The sequence below is a fragment of the Oenanthe melanoleuca genome, chromosome 1A (assembly GCF_029582105.1).
Source record: "Oenanthe melanoleuca isolate GR-GAL-2019-014 chromosome 1A, OMel1.0, whole genome shotgun sequence".
In the NCBI taxonomy this organism is placed as follows: domain Eukaryota; kingdom Metazoa; phylum Chordata; class Aves; order Passeriformes; family Muscicapidae; genus Oenanthe; species Oenanthe melanoleuca.
This window is the reverse complement of record NC_079334.1, coordinates 12,577,767-12,594,084: the sequence shown is the minus strand read 5'-3', so window position 1 is coordinate 12,594,084 and position 16,318 is coordinate 12,577,767. Positions and strand designations below refer to the sequence as shown.

The following is a 16,318-nucleotide window of genomic DNA, read 5'->3' as shown; positions in this document are numbered from 1 at the left end:
TGCTGTCTGCCATAGCAGTGATTTAAAACAGGCATACGCCTTTTCAGCAAACCTTCATGTTTTCCTAGTAAAATATGAGATCTGTTTAAAAAGGACCTAAAATTCACTGTCCATCACATTTATATTTTAACAGCTACACACTGTAGCTAGAGACCTCACTCCATCCACCTTTCCAGAACGATGATCTGACAAAGAAGTTTGGTTGTGAAAAACTGCAACTGTTTACAAAGCAATATCAGGTTTTTTCCTTAGTGGCTCCCCATGGTTATGAGAAAACACTTGGCATAACCTTGAGAGTTTATTTAGCTTCCAGAACACTGGCAATCCACTTTCAAACCAAAATGATGTCTTTGTCAATTAATAATACAACATTCTGCACTAATCTAATGCCATGCATGCAAAGCAGCTGAACAGACATCTCCAGCAGTGAGAGCCATGGCCTCTCTTCATTTACCCAATAGTCACAATAAAATTCTCTTGAACAACAGAATATTTAATATTCAGAGATTGACAACACATAAATACACTGCAAACACAGTCACCAGCTATGGCACTTTAGTACACTGTCTTAGGATTTTGGTTCAATCCCATTGGTTTCCATATATTTCTCCTATATTTCCAAGTTCCTGCTCATACACACGGCTGTTCCTGCCTAATCTGAACCTTAAGTCATGAGCCAACCATCCTCATAACTTCACACACTGAAACAAAGAAATGAGCAGGGCTTCAGCCAAGCACACGTGTGCACACAGGCACCCAGAGGAGTTTGGTGGATGCTTATAAAGGCAAACGGCTTCATAGTCTGTATTTTAGCCCTGGACTCCCGTAAAAAAATGTTTCCTTTTGCATTCAGACCTTGGTCCCAGGTTACCTGTGCCCAAAGAGAAGACATTAAAACAGGTTCTCATACAAACAAAGATGAAGACTGTCACACGGGCAGGCTTTATGTGCTGTTTCCAAAAATGCTGTATTTCGTGTAAAAATGTTCAAGACGTGCAATCGAGGGGGCAGAGGAGGAGGAGGAGGAAGAGGAGGTGGAGAAGAAGGGTTTTAAAGAAGGTTGGGTAGTCCCTCCCGCCAATTGCTCGGTAAATGACCTGTCAGTTTGATGCAAACGCTCTCCCTGCGACGCCCCAGCTTGGGCGGAGGCAGGGGTGGGGAGAAAGGAGGGGAGGAAGAAGAAATTGCTCGACAGAGGCATTTTTAATGACCCCAGGGAGAGGTCACCATGGCGCAGGCTGACGTGAGGTACCCAGGGGCAGACAGCCTTCCTCCTCCTGCTCTTCCTCCTCCTCCCCAGTACGTTGCTCCCGTCCCCCTGCCCTTTCCTAAAGGAAGCACCCAAAAGCACGATTAATAAACAAGGAGGTAGCGACTGCCCGACTAGGTACAAGTCGAGTGTTAGAAGAATCTAAAAAATAGCTAAAGAAAATCTGGGACTCGATGGAAACACCCTTTCCAGGGGCACACTGTCAGCCAAAGGAAGATGAGTGTGAAACACAGGCAGGAAGATTTACATACGCTGAAGTACAATCTCAGCGTTAGTTGGTTGGGGTTTTTTTTACAGCTTCTTTTTTCTGTTGGTTTCTTTTTCTTTTTCTTTTTCTTTTTCTTTTTCTTTTTCTTTTTCTTTTTCTTTTTCTTTTTCTTTTTCTTTTTCTTTTTCTTTTTCTTTTTCTTTTTCTTTTTCTTTTCCTTTTTCTTTCTCTTTCTTTTTCTTTTCCTTTTTTCTTTTTTCTTTCTTTTTTCTTTCTTTTTTTTTTCTTTCTCTTTCTCTTTTTCTTTCTCTTTCTTTTTCTTTTTCTTCTTTTGACAACTTCCTGCCAGCCTGTCATTAGAAGTAAGAATGTATTTCTTTGTGTCTGTCAGATCTTAGTTAATTAGCCATCGCTGCAGCAGGCTCAAAGATTTAAATTCAAAGTGAAACTCATTCTAATCAAAACTGCAGCAAACTGGGGGTTTTGTTTGACTTTAACCTGAGAGTCAGTTATTGTATCACTGATGTACATACTGCATTACCAGCTGAGTGCTTTCAGCATCCCTCTATCAGTGTGAAATATTTAATCGGCACAAGGATCCAATCAGCACAGCAGAGGGGAAGCTAGTGTGTGCATTAATTTACTTCAGTTGAAAAGCAGTAAAGCAGGTCAGAAACATATAACCTTCTCCCTTTTCCCCCTCCCCTCCCAAACAAATACACAGCACATCAGAAGAGTTTGGGGCGGGGTGGGGGGGGAGGGGGGAGGGATTGAAAGCCACTCTATATGAATCCAGATATGATAGTCAGATAATAAATTAGTCACTCCTGCCAAAGAATGACAAATACTGCCTGAAACAGAAGAAGGGAGCAACACACAAACACCATCACCACCCCAGGACATGGCCCCCAAAAACCCTTCTTCAATGAATTACACTGTGTAATTGTTTGTTTTTTAATCTTTGACTCTTTTAAAGCTGGAAAGATGGCTGAATGATTACCCCTTCTGTGTATGGCATTAATTAGAAGGAAAGCACATGCCAGGAAATACTGAAACAGTCTTTCTATTAGGGTGCAAAATGGCTTTTGATTTTCTAACCTGACACATTCTCCAGGAAAGGCTTCCATTAATATTATTGGTAAAAATCTGGTTTAGAAGCATTCACAAGCTCTTCTGCACATCAGCAATTTTACATACTGCAACGCACGACAGCTAAACTTTTTCCGCTTCTAATTCTACCCTTGTATTTCTCTCTTATTCTCCAAAGACAGTCAAGTTCCTTGTCTCCTTGGTATCATAATGAGAATACCAACATGCCATTTTCTTTCACAACGGATCATATACAACCTGAATGTTACATGAACAAATTTGTTCAATCCTCCAAGCAAAACCATCACACAGAAATGTGACGACAAACAATGATTAAAGCTGCATCAAAAAATCCCTACCCCAGCTTGTCAGTGTGAGTGACCAAACTCTCAGTGTGGCTGCTCTCCAGGACAGGGCACCAATAAAGAATTAACAGATTTATGTAAAGAGAGAATTTTCCAAACTGGAAATACACCAACAGTGGTAACTCTGGGCTTAGAAATACACATACTCAGTCAAATGCAATTAGCCTTTAATTTTTGAACCCATTAAACATCTTGCTGACTGCAAAACCCAATGCGTTTTAAATGGTATTGCTAACTGGCAATTCACTTGTCAGAACCTGGAATTAGCTGCTTAGTGACGTATAAACAGCACTTTTTAACCAACATGGAGTAGGGAGGAAGGGGATGCTATTTAATGAGAAAAGTCAGACTGATACATGGAACATTCTGGTAGTGCCTGTGCATTTTGAAGGAGAGGAGGAGGGGGAACTAGGGTTGGGGGTTTTTAATAACCTCACAAATAATCCCTCCTCCTTTCTCTCTCTCAAACCGTGCCAATGATCAAGGAAATGAGAACAAGGCAGTTGATTCACAGCTGACTCTGTCTTCTTGTTACATCAGATCAAGAAGGAGCTGTGTAACAGGGAGGGGGGAGCTGATTTCTGCCGAGGAAACAAATCGACAAGCTGGCATTTTGTCTCCTACTCCTATTAATTAGACCAGTTTTCTGTCAGAAACAGAGATTTTAAAACTTGCAACAGAGTTACATGTGTGCCCACTCATACACATGCTGCATAGATGCATCCAGAAAATTAAATATTGTGTGTGTGGGATAAACACCTCCCAAAAAATCTTCCATGCAAGAGTAGTTGGTTTTCCATTGTATTTTATGGGTGGATCTCTATTCTTTTCCTAACCCAAATTAAAAATGTACAATGAGCTGCTTATAGTAAGACACAGCCTGTGCTGAAGCCCCCAGTAATGACAGCCTTTAGATAGGGAGTGCTGTGTGCTGTAGCAGGTCTGCAAGGCTCTGACATGGTTTTTTATACCCAAACTTACCCCAGAGGAAAACTTTGGCTTGATCTCACTATGAATAAAGCAGAAATCACACAGGCATCCTCTTGGCAGGTCAGAGGAGGGCTCCCTGCTGGGCAACACGGGTTCTCCCATAGCCCCAAAGCCAGAGTCCTACTTTCTGTTAGCAGCTCAAAATTTACACTTTTGCTGTTGCCAGCTTCAATTTCTCATGATTTGTCTCATCCCATGCATTCAAGAGGACTGCGTTCATGCAACTTATTTGCTGGTGAAAAACAAAACAAACTCTCTACAAACAAATACACAAAAGCTCCCTGGGTGTACACCATATAAACACTAATATACTTCTAATTTAAGTTTTGAGAAAACAAAGAGTGATTAAAGGCCAGGAACATACAACCAGCATATGGAGACTAAGTGCCCTAGAACAAGCTGAATGTTTCCATTGTGTGAAGCTCATTCACTATAGCTATAAGATGCAGGGCAGACATTTGCATTTCTGGAGTGGCATCTTGTCATTGTTAGATAAATAATGGGATCCAGACCCTTTCTAAATGGCATCAAGCTCACATTTCTTGATAATCTGCCTCCCTTTCTTTCAGTACTCTTTCTCTTTTCTTCTCCTCTCCATAATTGCCATTAAAGTTTTTATTCTATGTGTCTAGAACTCAGGAGCTTCTCATTTTTGCTTAAAAAGGCACTGCTTCCCATGACCAAGCACTGCAAAAAGAGATGCAACTGTATGCAATCAGAAAAACTAAGAATAAATTAGAGTAATTGATTGCATCCAGTTCCAAAGCTGCTGCATCCTAATTCACATTCCCTATGCTTCATTCCTCCCACCAGTCCCAACCCAACATCCACCCCAACCTGACAATCGTTCCTTTGATTTTTCCTTCCTTCACCCCAGTTTAAAATCAATTTTGGATCTGCACATCTTCTTTGGAGTGGCAGGAAGAACCAGCAGTACAGTAAACCAGGCCAAATGCTCCCCCTCCTTTTTTCCTAGATAACACAGAATCCTCCTGAAATGAACAGATATAACTGTGAACAGATACAGACTTCCCATGGGATCAAACCATCAGTTCCTCAGTATACATAGAAAGAAGATAGAAATTAAATGGTTGCATTTCTCCCAAGGGAAGGCAGATCTTCAGTGATGACATATTCCCATCAGAAATTCTGGGTAAGGTGCAAAGAAAAGAAAAAGAGCACTGTTTTCTCTCCAGGCCTGGTGTAGACATTTCTGCAGCAATTCTACATACATATATTTCATCTCAACAGCATGAGCTTTTAGCATGACTCTGAAGTGATTAGTGTTTTTCAAGTGCAGGCACGTTTGCATGGTACACATGAAACTGCTCAGAGCAACCCTTCATTTTTCCATCACTCCCAAGTACAGTTTTGGTGAAAAAAACAAAGCCGGAGGGGAAATAAAGATCCCAACTGAGTGCTTACTTCCAGGCGCTCCTCATTCCAAATCCAGGCTCGTGTGTCTACATGGACCACTGCCAAAAGACACAAGGGCAGCAGCAGTGGCCAGAGGAACAGTCATCCCATGCTCCTGACCCTGAGCCCATGCAGATCCCACCCTTTTGGTAGGCAAATGTCAGTATATGAAGGAAGCTGATTTTGTCATGGAACCTGAAGAGTGCACTTCATTCAGAGGACAAAGATGAAAGCAACCTATGAACAGGTTTTTTGCAGAGGCCATCAGCTGTTAGCACACTTTACTAACAAAAACCCCTGTGTTTTGGCAGCACAAAGAGCAGGGTCCTTCTACCTCAGCCTCTGAGTCTGCATCTGGCTGAGCAAACCAGGACTGAGGTGGAATCAGAGCTGTCTTTCAAGATCTAGGTAAATCCCTTTGCCTTAGTTTTCCAACTTGATAACAAGTTTTCCTAGTTGAGGCATTGTGAAAATGAGCTTGTTAGCATCCATTAAATGCTGTTTATTTATATTTTAAAGACAAGTAATATGATTTTATCTTTATCCCACAGGACTATGGCTGTCAAATCAAAGGTACTGAACTATGGCCCTGTTTATATGGCCTGAAATATTTTCACACGTCCTCCAAAGGAAACCTTGTGGAGATGATGATATTTCCCAAGTCCAACCCTTTTCCTGTGTGTATGCAGGTTTGGCCACAAAAAGATCTATGCAGATGGCAGAAACTTAATTTCATGTATTTTCCTATCCACAGATTGCATAAAAAGCAATCTACAGACCAAAAAATGTAGTAAAGCCCATGACCAGAGATGGGAAACACACCTCTAAAAAGAGGTGCCACAGATCTAAAGAAGAAAAGTGTTCAAAGAAGCTGGAAGGAATGGCAGAAGAGACACAGAGATAAATTTCTGACAACAGCACTCTTGCCATTCTGCTGTCAATTGAGAGAAAATAGCTTTAGTAGAAAACCACTAAGAGATTTTCCTACTCCATAATAAAACTGTTTATTACAAACTATGGAATGAGAATGATGAACAGTTATGCAGGTGTTTGCACAAGTACAGGGTGCAGAAGGATGAGTTGACAATGGACTTCCATCTCAAGATTTCCTACTTTCTCATACAATATATAGAGGATGACAACCTCAATGACTTCTCTGTTCCTCCCCAGGATGTCTGAGCATCTGTACATCACTCAAAGGAATGCCTATGATCCACTGAAACCCCTCAAGAGGTAGGAACTCTAAGTACAATGTGTAAGGAAGCTGCAGCAGCTAAAACTGAAGTCACAGGAAGTTAAAGCTGGAAACCGAAGCTCCACATCATGAACACAAAACTTTAGTTATTGAGAGAGCACCTTCACTCCTCACTTAATTTTTCCCTCAGTTGCACCACTTCATTTGTCATGTGGAGGATCAAAAAACATAACTGTGAATGATCACACTGCTTTCTTTATCCAACCTGAGTGCTGACTGTGCAGGAAAGGCTGGCTGCCACAGCATTCAGGCAGCAACAGCACTGCAGGGGTTTTCTGCCTTTCAAGCAGGGAGTGTTCAAACAGGTAGGTTATCAAATAATGTTTTACCAAAAACATAAGGTAATGTTCAAAACCTGGCTGAATTAATACTGTCTGACCAAATATCACCTCCTAGAGAAGTGGGAGAAACAGAAAATTGAGAACTCCAAGCCCTCTGTCTTTGCTCAGACCACTATTGAATACATTACTTTTTTTTTTTTTTTTTTTTTTAATTGAGGGCATATAATGGCCTAGTTCCTCTAGGGACATGGGTGGTTTAGACAGATTTTCAAAAATTAACTTCCCCTCCCTAGTCCTCCCCACCTCCAACAAAGAATTCTGTGTGAGTATACACACGTGAAAAATCAAAAGCCAACTTAGACAGTTTGAGAATCCCAAGGAATACCACTTGACTATATACAGGTAATTGATCAGTCATAATAAGAGGAGGATACAGCATGTAATATTTTTCTGTTAATGAGACTTCAGAGAATGCATGAAAAAACTATTTAGAATGACTGAACGGTACAAATACATTAGCAGATGTAGAAAATACTGTGTAAATTTAAGAAACAAGGGAATTATATGCTTTCACTCTAGTTTAATGGAAATGCAAATGATAAGACAATGCTTAAAGAGAAACAAAGGTATACAGCAGTGTTGGGAAAGAATATTAAAGAGATAAAAGTGTTGCTAATGAAGGACTTTGTAGATCCTTGAAACTAAGACAGTTACACAGCCATTATTGTAGAGGCCAGAGAGAGAGTAACAAGCAATAAATAACAAAGATTGTGCCAATGACAGTAAGTAGGATGGAATGTAGAAGAGAGGATGAGATAGAACAGACTGGGCCCACTTTGAAACAACAACAGGAGAGGAGCACAATGGTGAAGGAGAAGGCAATGACGTTGCCATTGCTTTCACATTGCTTTCTTGATGCTTTTCCATCAAGATGGAAATGACTATTTAATGCACATACAAAATGGAAATTATCTGCAAAATTTAGTCTCTAGCCTTCAGTTTTGTGTCTGAACTAATTTCTAAACTACTCCCATGAACAAGTTTTTTGCAAAAACCACCTTTTGCAAAAGAGAGAGAAAGATGTTTGTACGTCAAGTTTTTTGCTATTGTAGTGGCAAGCACTTGGATACTTCAGCCATGAAAATGCTACAGGGAACTGGAGAATGGCACTGATCTGTGTTTATACTCAGAAAAGATTCAAAGGCATAAAAGAATGGTGAGAAGCGATCAAGAGAAAATTTCAGCAAACTTTTCACCTAACTTTTTAACATCTCAGAATCAGAATAAACATTTCCCATTGAGTGAAAAACATCACAAGCTCTTAAATACTAGCCTCCATCAGTCAACCAGATGCTTTGTCTGGAACATTTATACCAGCTTTTCCCATTTACTCCAACTTTTCTTCTGATAAAAGTAATTTTGCAAAGACGCCGAGTACAAAAAAATGACAAGGGGGTCAGAAAGAACAGATGCTCTAGCTCTCCAGTTCTGTAGTGCACCCTATTTTTTTATATTCTCATTTGAGTTAACCTTTTCTTCTGCAAGAGTGGAACACCCTTCAGAGCACAAGGCAAGGATTAGGTGGCAGGTTTGTACAGCAGCCCTGAATGATTTGAGTTCAAATACAGTACAGGTAATATAGAGGAATGAAAAAGGAAGTCCTTGCTCAAGTTCAAAAATCATCTGTGGCATAACTCCCAACTTGGAATAAGATTGGGCCACAACTGTCTGAACTATAATGACACAATTTAGAAACAGAATGGGACAAGTAAGTGGCAATATCAAGTTTGATCATTCCAGTGGATTCCAGCTGAGCAGGAGGCGTTAACAATACTCAGTGTGGAAACAGTAGTTGTCTACACATCTGCTCTATAGACACTGTGACTACAGTCAGCCCCCTATCATTTCACTCCTGCTTTTCCCCACTTTTTTTTTTTTTTTCTTCCCTGAAGGATTGGAGTCTTGAAAAGGAATTGTGAAAAAAAAAATAAACTTTAGTAATGATGGTCTTCTCCAGGAGGTGAGGGAAACAGGTCATGTTTTAGGGAGCATAGTATGCCAATATAAATTCCCAGTTCTTCCAAAGGAATCCATCTCCTAGTCCCTTAATCCTCCTCCTGTGACATACTGACTGACGTGACTGCACCAGCATTCAGATAGCTGTGCAATAAACCAGCAGCTCTATCAACTAAAGCTAACCTATCAAAGGAAAAAATCCTCGCTTTTAATACAGATGGATTTCTCACTTCAGATCACACTCTTTCTGCAAAAACAACTGAGCTAAGAGGTATAAGGAAGCACTGGGGAGGAAGGGGGAATGAGGAGCGGAAAACACCATTCCAGGAGACTGCTGGCATGGTGTCGGGGCAGCAATGGTCACAGGCTTGGCAATCGCACAGCAAATTGTGAGGAAAGTGGGAAACAGAAAAGAAGGGATTAGAGAATAAAGGAAAGAATGCATGCAAGAGCCTATGAGGACAATGTACTTTGGCCAAAGGAAACAAGTACAGAGCCACTGTGCCTTTCATGCTAGGCCAACAAGTTTAGCAACAGTACTTCCAGAAGTAATCAACAGTCACTTTTTCCAGTTGTGTGTTGAGTAGCCTGTGTGGAAACGTCCATTTCCAGCAGACTGCTGCCAATGACAATATGCAGACTCAGCAGAGAGGCTAAAGGCTGCATGGATACAATGAATAAATTGCCCTCTCAACCCTCAGAAGATTATAGGTCTCTGTCAAGTCATTTAGGTCTAAAATCAGACCTGCCTTAAAGCATTTATAGCTTGTCAGGGAATATGTTCTGTATATTCAACAGCCACTTCAAGGAAAATAAATCACTTTATTACAAAAATTATTATATTTTTATACTTAATAAATCTAGTAAAAATTTCATCCTACAAACAACCTTCACCAAAAGAGCTTATACACTACAAGTTCACACCTCATCCAAATAGACACTAACATCCCCACACAGGCACGTCCACCTACCAGACATTACTCCCACTCTTTTGCTGACATGGTGAATAAGAAATAAATCACAGGAATAGGAGTAATCAAAAAAGCAACTCAACAGACATTATTAAAAAAGAAATCAGTCAAATGCAGAGGGAGAGAGGAGGTAAGGGAGAAACAGGACATTCAAAGAAAGACATTCTAAATTTCATACTTCTTGACAGCATTCTTTCCAAAAAAACAAAAGCAGGCTGGGCTGGAATGCAGTGCTGTGGTAAAGGCAGATGCATTCAGTTTTCTTACCTAGAAGTTTGAGGAAGAAGTAACTATAGCATCAGAGACAACAGACAAAGACTGCTGAATTCAGCAGTAGCTAAGTCTATAAATGGGATAAGCAATCTGTAAATGGAAACTTTTCAAAGCTTTATCAAAAGTAAAGCTCCTAATAAGCTCCTAAGTATTTTAGCAGTGAGCATGACTGAATGCCCTGCTACTCATTATATCATCCATTAACATCATTGCTCTCCTGGGCTTATTAGCATTTCCTCTTTATAACATGATAGAAGTTTATTAGTTGATTGTTTATCTGGGGATGGTGTGGATGAATGGAAGATGGTACATATGTTGAAACAAGGCACAAATGTTTTCAGCTGAGAGATATGCTTTATTGTTTTTTGATGCACACTAAGACATGTGATCAATTTCCTAAGAAAGTTTGCTGGTTACCATATAGTCTGTGAGTAAATAGGACTTGCAGTGCATCAGCTGCAGAAAACAGGGCAAGTCAGTCTGGAGTGACTGGAATATGGTGGGAGGAGAAAACACAGGCTTTTGATGCTGACATGTGTAGCTTCAGAGCAGGCAGTGCAGTCCTTATGCTGTTCCAAGAGCAGTTCTAGGTCTGAAGAGAACAAAACTCAACCCAACTGTTTCAGAGTGGCACATGTACATATCCAGATGAGCCCTGCTGCTGGGATAAAGGGGAGCTGAGGTGCCCACTTTCAGAGCAAATGACTGTTGCCAAGGAGATGAAAACAGGCCTTGAGATTCTGAGATATTTACTCATCTTCTAAGATTTATGCCTCTCTAGTTCCCATTTGCTGAATTCAATAACTGCAGATCTCTAACTGGCACACCTCCAGCTCATGGCACTTCTGGGCTATGGAGTCAAAAGAAACTTCTTGTCTTGGTTTGAAATACAGGTGTCTGCCAAGGAAGGCAGGAACCTGCCCTGGAGTGGAGAATATGACCCCTTTCCTCCGGAATTATTTTAACTTTGAAACTGAGGGCCTTTCAGGCAAAGATACGAGGAAAGCAGTAACAGTTCTTTCCTGGTGTGTGCGTGTAGCAAGGCAAACAAACAGAACCGAATCCCGGCCCCAGCCTCTCTCTCCCCTCGGTGCAGTTCCAGCACAGCCAGCAGGGGCGCTGCTGCTCCCGCCGGGCAGCGCGGCTGCGCTGAGGCCGCCCCGCCGGCAGGGGGCGCTGCGGGCGGGCTCGGCCTCGCCGCGCGCGGTAATGGCGGCCAGGGTGGGAAAGGCGCTTCTGCAAACCCACAGGGGCACTGGGCCCCGCTGCCCCTCTGTATGGCAAGGTGGGCTGCTGCAGGAGTCTTGGAACGGCAGGGACGATCAGACCCCAGAGCAGCAAACGGAATGTATCAGAAACTTAGGAGCTGCAGCAGGAGCTGCGGGTGTCCCGGCAGGCAGGGGTGTGGAGTTACGGTGCGGTGAAGAGCCCAGAGCCGTGGCAGAGGAGTGGTGGGGCTGGGCAGTGGCAGCCGGGCTCTCGAATACACCCAGGAGAGGCTCCCTCGAAGGGGTTGTGGCCCCGGGTTTTCCCTGAGGCACCCGAGTGGATGGTGAGGGCCCTTCCTGGTGAGGTAAGCTGTTAGTAAGGTCCCAGTCCAGTGGCTGCTATAACAAGCAGAGCTTCACTCACGGCAGAAGACTGCAGGCGATGAAAACCAGCAGTAGTGGCAAATTCTTCCCACAGCAACTTTAGTCTCCCCTCCAATGCCAAGAGAGAGACAGACCAAGAGGAGCCCGGCCCAGCCCAGCCCCTCAGCTCCCCCCAAAATGTCGCAGTATCTTTGCCCTTCCAAAGATCAACCCCCCCCCCCCTCCGCCCAGGTAAGAGAGTGGTCAGCTGCACCCTTCCTCTTCCTTGGTAATTTCTTCTGTCTCTTTAGTACCAGTTGTTATTGTCTCTTAGCAACAGATGGGGCAAAATTCCAGGAGAGAATGAAACAAAAGGAAAAATCCTAACCCAAACACTTCTTTAGTTTATGTACTCACTGAACTTTATTCTTCTCTTCTACAGCAGACCTATCAGCTATCACAACACCTATAAGCTTCAGCAGAACTAGTCTTGGTTCAAACTGGTGTAAGAGCAGGAAGAAGTCCAGTGGAATGTGTTTAAATGATTCTGCTACTTTCTCTCTGCTCTAATTTTCATAGAGAGTAAAGACAAGCCAGACCAGACCAGCTCCGTGGTGTTATCTCCAATGTCAATTTCCAGAACTAGCTCAAATGGATCAAAGCATGAGGATCTTCACTCACCTTGTGGGAGCCCAACAGTCTCCCTGGGAACATCCTACTAGTACCTTTACATGGAAAGAGACAAGGAAACATCATCCCACCTGATCAGTGAACTCTCCTCTGAGGAGGTTTGTCTCCACTGTCAATGGGCATGTTTGCCTAAAATTAAATATCCTTACTGAGTGACAAAATTTGGAGAATTCTAACCCAGAAAATTAAACAGTGAAATGTTTAGTCATGCAAGTGCACTGTTCTTTATCTTAAAACATATGTTTGTATAAAATTGCAATGACTCAATGGGGAGTTATCCCAGCTTAAGGACAGTGGGATAAGAGTGATGGATGAGCTGCAGGAATTATGTTCCTAAACCACAAAATGGGCTCACCTTGCTTTAGCCCAGGCCTTTATGCCTTAGACCTTGAACATCTCCTGATGTTCAGAGAGAACTCCTGAATAGCTGCTGTTAGCATTTAATTTGGTTTCAAACGTGTTAAGAATGTTAAGTCTGAATGACACAAGAGAATTTGTGTGATGATCTCAGGGCCAGTCCATTTAAGTAGAGACATCTCCCTCCAGTTGTCCTGGACCCAGACAGATACAGTCAGGATGGTCACAACTTGCCATTTGACAAAATATCCTGCCATCCCTAAAGAGGATGTGCTGCCACCATGCACCTGCAGCAACCACCTTCCCCCCAGAGACAGATTGCTGGCTAGCCAGCATTCTCCAAAGCAGGCACACATTGCCTCACCTTCCCCCTTTCTAAGACTGCCAGTTAGTTGTTCCTGCTTTTAAATTAAAACCAGCTCCTAATTCATGCTCTCTTTGGTACACTGGCAACACACACAGTCTTTTTGGCACAGCCTTGCACAGAAGTCCTTCTGCCTTGGAAAGTTCTGACTTTCCTTGAGAGATTGCAATGTAATTTAAGAGCAGTTTTGGCTAGGAAGGAGGCTGATACTGTTAAGATTGCTCATGCTGAGCAATGAAGCTTGGATGTGACCTTATCAACTAGGATTTTTACAACTATGCAGGGGACAAAGCAAAATGACCTGGACAAGCTCAGTGTCCTGGCAAAGAGCACAAGAACAAGCAAAAGTTGACTCATGGCAGTAGAAATCTGCCCTCATAGCATCATGACTAAACTATAATTAGACATCTCCATTTTAAAAAATCACTCGTGATTCTTTTTAAGGGCTGGCATCAGGAATGAAAATTTCCTACAATTTCATACAGAAATACCTCTAAAGTGACTTTTAAACCATTTTCACGTTGAAGTAAAAAAAAATAAAAATTCACAATGCCTGGTTTCTTCAGCTGGCCAGTAACTGAAAGGACAGGAGCTGATAATATCACTAACTGATAGGACAGTACAGGAAAAGGTAAGTGAGTTTTAGGACCTCTTTATATTGTGTTGTATAAAAATACCAAGAGGGATGTGTCAGCTGAGCCACAAGCAACCATGAAAAATACATTGTTTATGAAAAAGACAAGCCCTTCAAGAGCAATTACAAACTTTCCACAGCATCAGCAGGAAAAGGGATGTATTTAACCACTGACTGCCACCATGCCTGACTTCCAACAATAGAATGCTACAAGAGCATTTGTATTTTCCTTGGTCTTTTGCTATGTTTCTTCACACATGAGCAAGAACAAATGAGGGCTGCACATCCTCACTAGCACCTTGAGGAATCGCTGTCCCTGAAAAGCAGTTACATTTACCTTGAAGACTGGTTCAAGCATTCCAAACCTTTTTCCATTTTTCTGTGGACAGGCTCCTCTGAAAAAGCATTTGCAGTGACTGCTAGAGGAAGCCTGTCAGACCTGTAGGCATCAGTGCCTCAAGCCACAGGATGTGAATCAAGTCCCAGCCCAAAGCTGCTTAACCAGACATGCACAGAAATTCAGGACTACCAGAAAATCTGTGCAGGGATACTCCAGAATTCCTTTGGACAACCACTGGTATCCATCTCACGGCTGTCACAGCCTGCTGGCTATCACAGAATGGTCAGGACATGATTATCTGCAGAGCTAAATGTTTTAAGGCAACTTTAGGATCATGGGACTACTGGATCACATTGCACCATTCAGAAAACTTAATTCAGGAATACTTGCATGAAGTTTATAATTTCTTCCTGGAAGCCATTCTGAAATCAAAGTGAAACCTCAATGTATCTCAAGCAATAGCACCTACTATTTTACTAGATTCATGGCTTTCAATCTTGAAAATCCTTGTCCTATTTCCAGCTTTACCTTCCAGCCATTTACACTTTTTCCCAGCTACACAGAATAGCTGCCTGCGAACTCAGATGTTCCTTTCCTGAAAGACAGGGACAATGATTCTGGTTTTCTCCATACCCAAGAGGCACTAAACACAGGGTAGAATATAAGCCTGTTTTGTGACTTGAATTGCTCAGGAGTTTCACCTGCAGCTGTAACCAGGCTTACAAGGGCCTCTGACATGGCCAGAATTTCTGATGGCACCTCACTCTTCTAGGATTTTTTTTTAATCAGATGTAGGGAGCCAAAGTGGGCTGAGTGTGCAGAAGCATGTGCCATTCATGTGCAAGGCAGCATGCAATCCAGTCTTTCACCTTCCCAGCTCCCAGCCATTCACATTCTGGCAACATCTCACTTGAAGTCCCCAAATACCCCCAGCCCAACCAAGAACAAATACCAGCTTCTTTGAAGCTACAGCAGAGAAAAAATGGCAGCTTAAAAATGCATAAGGCCAACTTCAAAGTTGTTGAATTTGGTGCTTGGGCTTTTAAAAACCTGTCGTTTGGGAGGAAGGGTGGGAGGCTGCTCTTTCCCCCTCCCTTTCATTAAACAGCTTTTCAGAACTTGGGAGAGCTACAGCTCTCATTATGCATTCCTCCTTCTGGAAATAAATACTTGTGTGGGTTGTCACATTAGTCAGTAGATAGATGACAAAAACAAATTACAGCCTGGCACAGAGCCATGCATTGTGTGTGTATGTGTTACAACAGAGTATCTGCTATTACCACGGTGGTTGATTCTGCATGTCAGAGGGTGGAGTCTTTTCCAGGAGCAGAAGTCCTATAATGAGGGACTGTCCAAAGAAGAAGCTAAGAATTATGACTGTGTTTCATTCCTTTTCCCTCAAGGAGATATTACACAAACTCCCCATATGGCTTATTGCTACACAGAGAAATCCTACTCCTTCAATGCTTCTTCCAGCTCTCTGAAGTCAAAAACAAACTAAGCAGTCCCACAGCTCACTTCAGCCTTTAAATAAGCTGGGGCTCTCCAGAGGGATGGGAACAAGAAATTTATTTGTCTTTTCAAGGTCCACAGAATTTGTCCCCTCTTTTTCTCTCATTGTACATGTTTCAATCAGTTTTGGTGTCAGTTATGATGCCCAAATCAAATTATTTTACAAAAAATTACAAGATTTTAAAAACATGCCCAGTGTCCAACCCTCACTGTGAATAACTAGTTTTCTCAATCTGAGAGATCAACATCCTGGATTATTACCTGACTGGTCCTCTGCAGAAAAGATGAGTCCTACTGCATTGCCACCCCCATGTTTTGCATGTGTGAAAATATGAGCCAGATAAGTTATTCAACAAATAATCAAAATTCTGCCCTAACCTGGGTAAACAGATGATTGTTTTTGAGAACCTAAGGCAGAGGAGACTAAGTTGCACAATCAGAATATCTGATGTGGATATTTCAATGAGTAAATGGAATTACTTCAGTTGTTCCTGGAACGGCTGGAAGATCTGTTGTTCCTGTGACGTGCCTTCCCACTGCTGTGATACCATAACTCTGGAGCTGTAGTGGAAACTACAGTGTGGAACCTACAACTGCATCATTCCTCACCAGAGAGGGGTGAGAAAGAAATTCATAGCCTGCTTTAACTTTAGTATACTTTTACAGACCACTATGTAACAGCTACACATCACTTTCAGTAGGACAATACAAGTAAT

At 42.1% G+C, this 16,318-nt stretch overlaps 1 protein-coding gene and 1 long non-coding RNA gene across 2 annotated transcripts in view; one reads left to right on the top strand and one right to left on the bottom strand.

The window, feature by feature from the left end:
* PHF21B (PHD finger protein 21B) overlaps window positions 1-16,318 on the bottom strand; it is a 163,325-nt gene that overhangs the window by 68,310 nt on the left and 78,697 nt on the right. The window lies entirely within an intron of this gene.
* On the top strand, window positions 11,343-12,603 carry LOC130263926 (uncharacterized). Its single transcript, XR_008842406.1, has 2 exons — window positions 11,343-11,419; window positions 12,148-12,603. It is a non-coding gene; the product is annotated as an uncharacterized LOC130263926 (long non-coding RNA).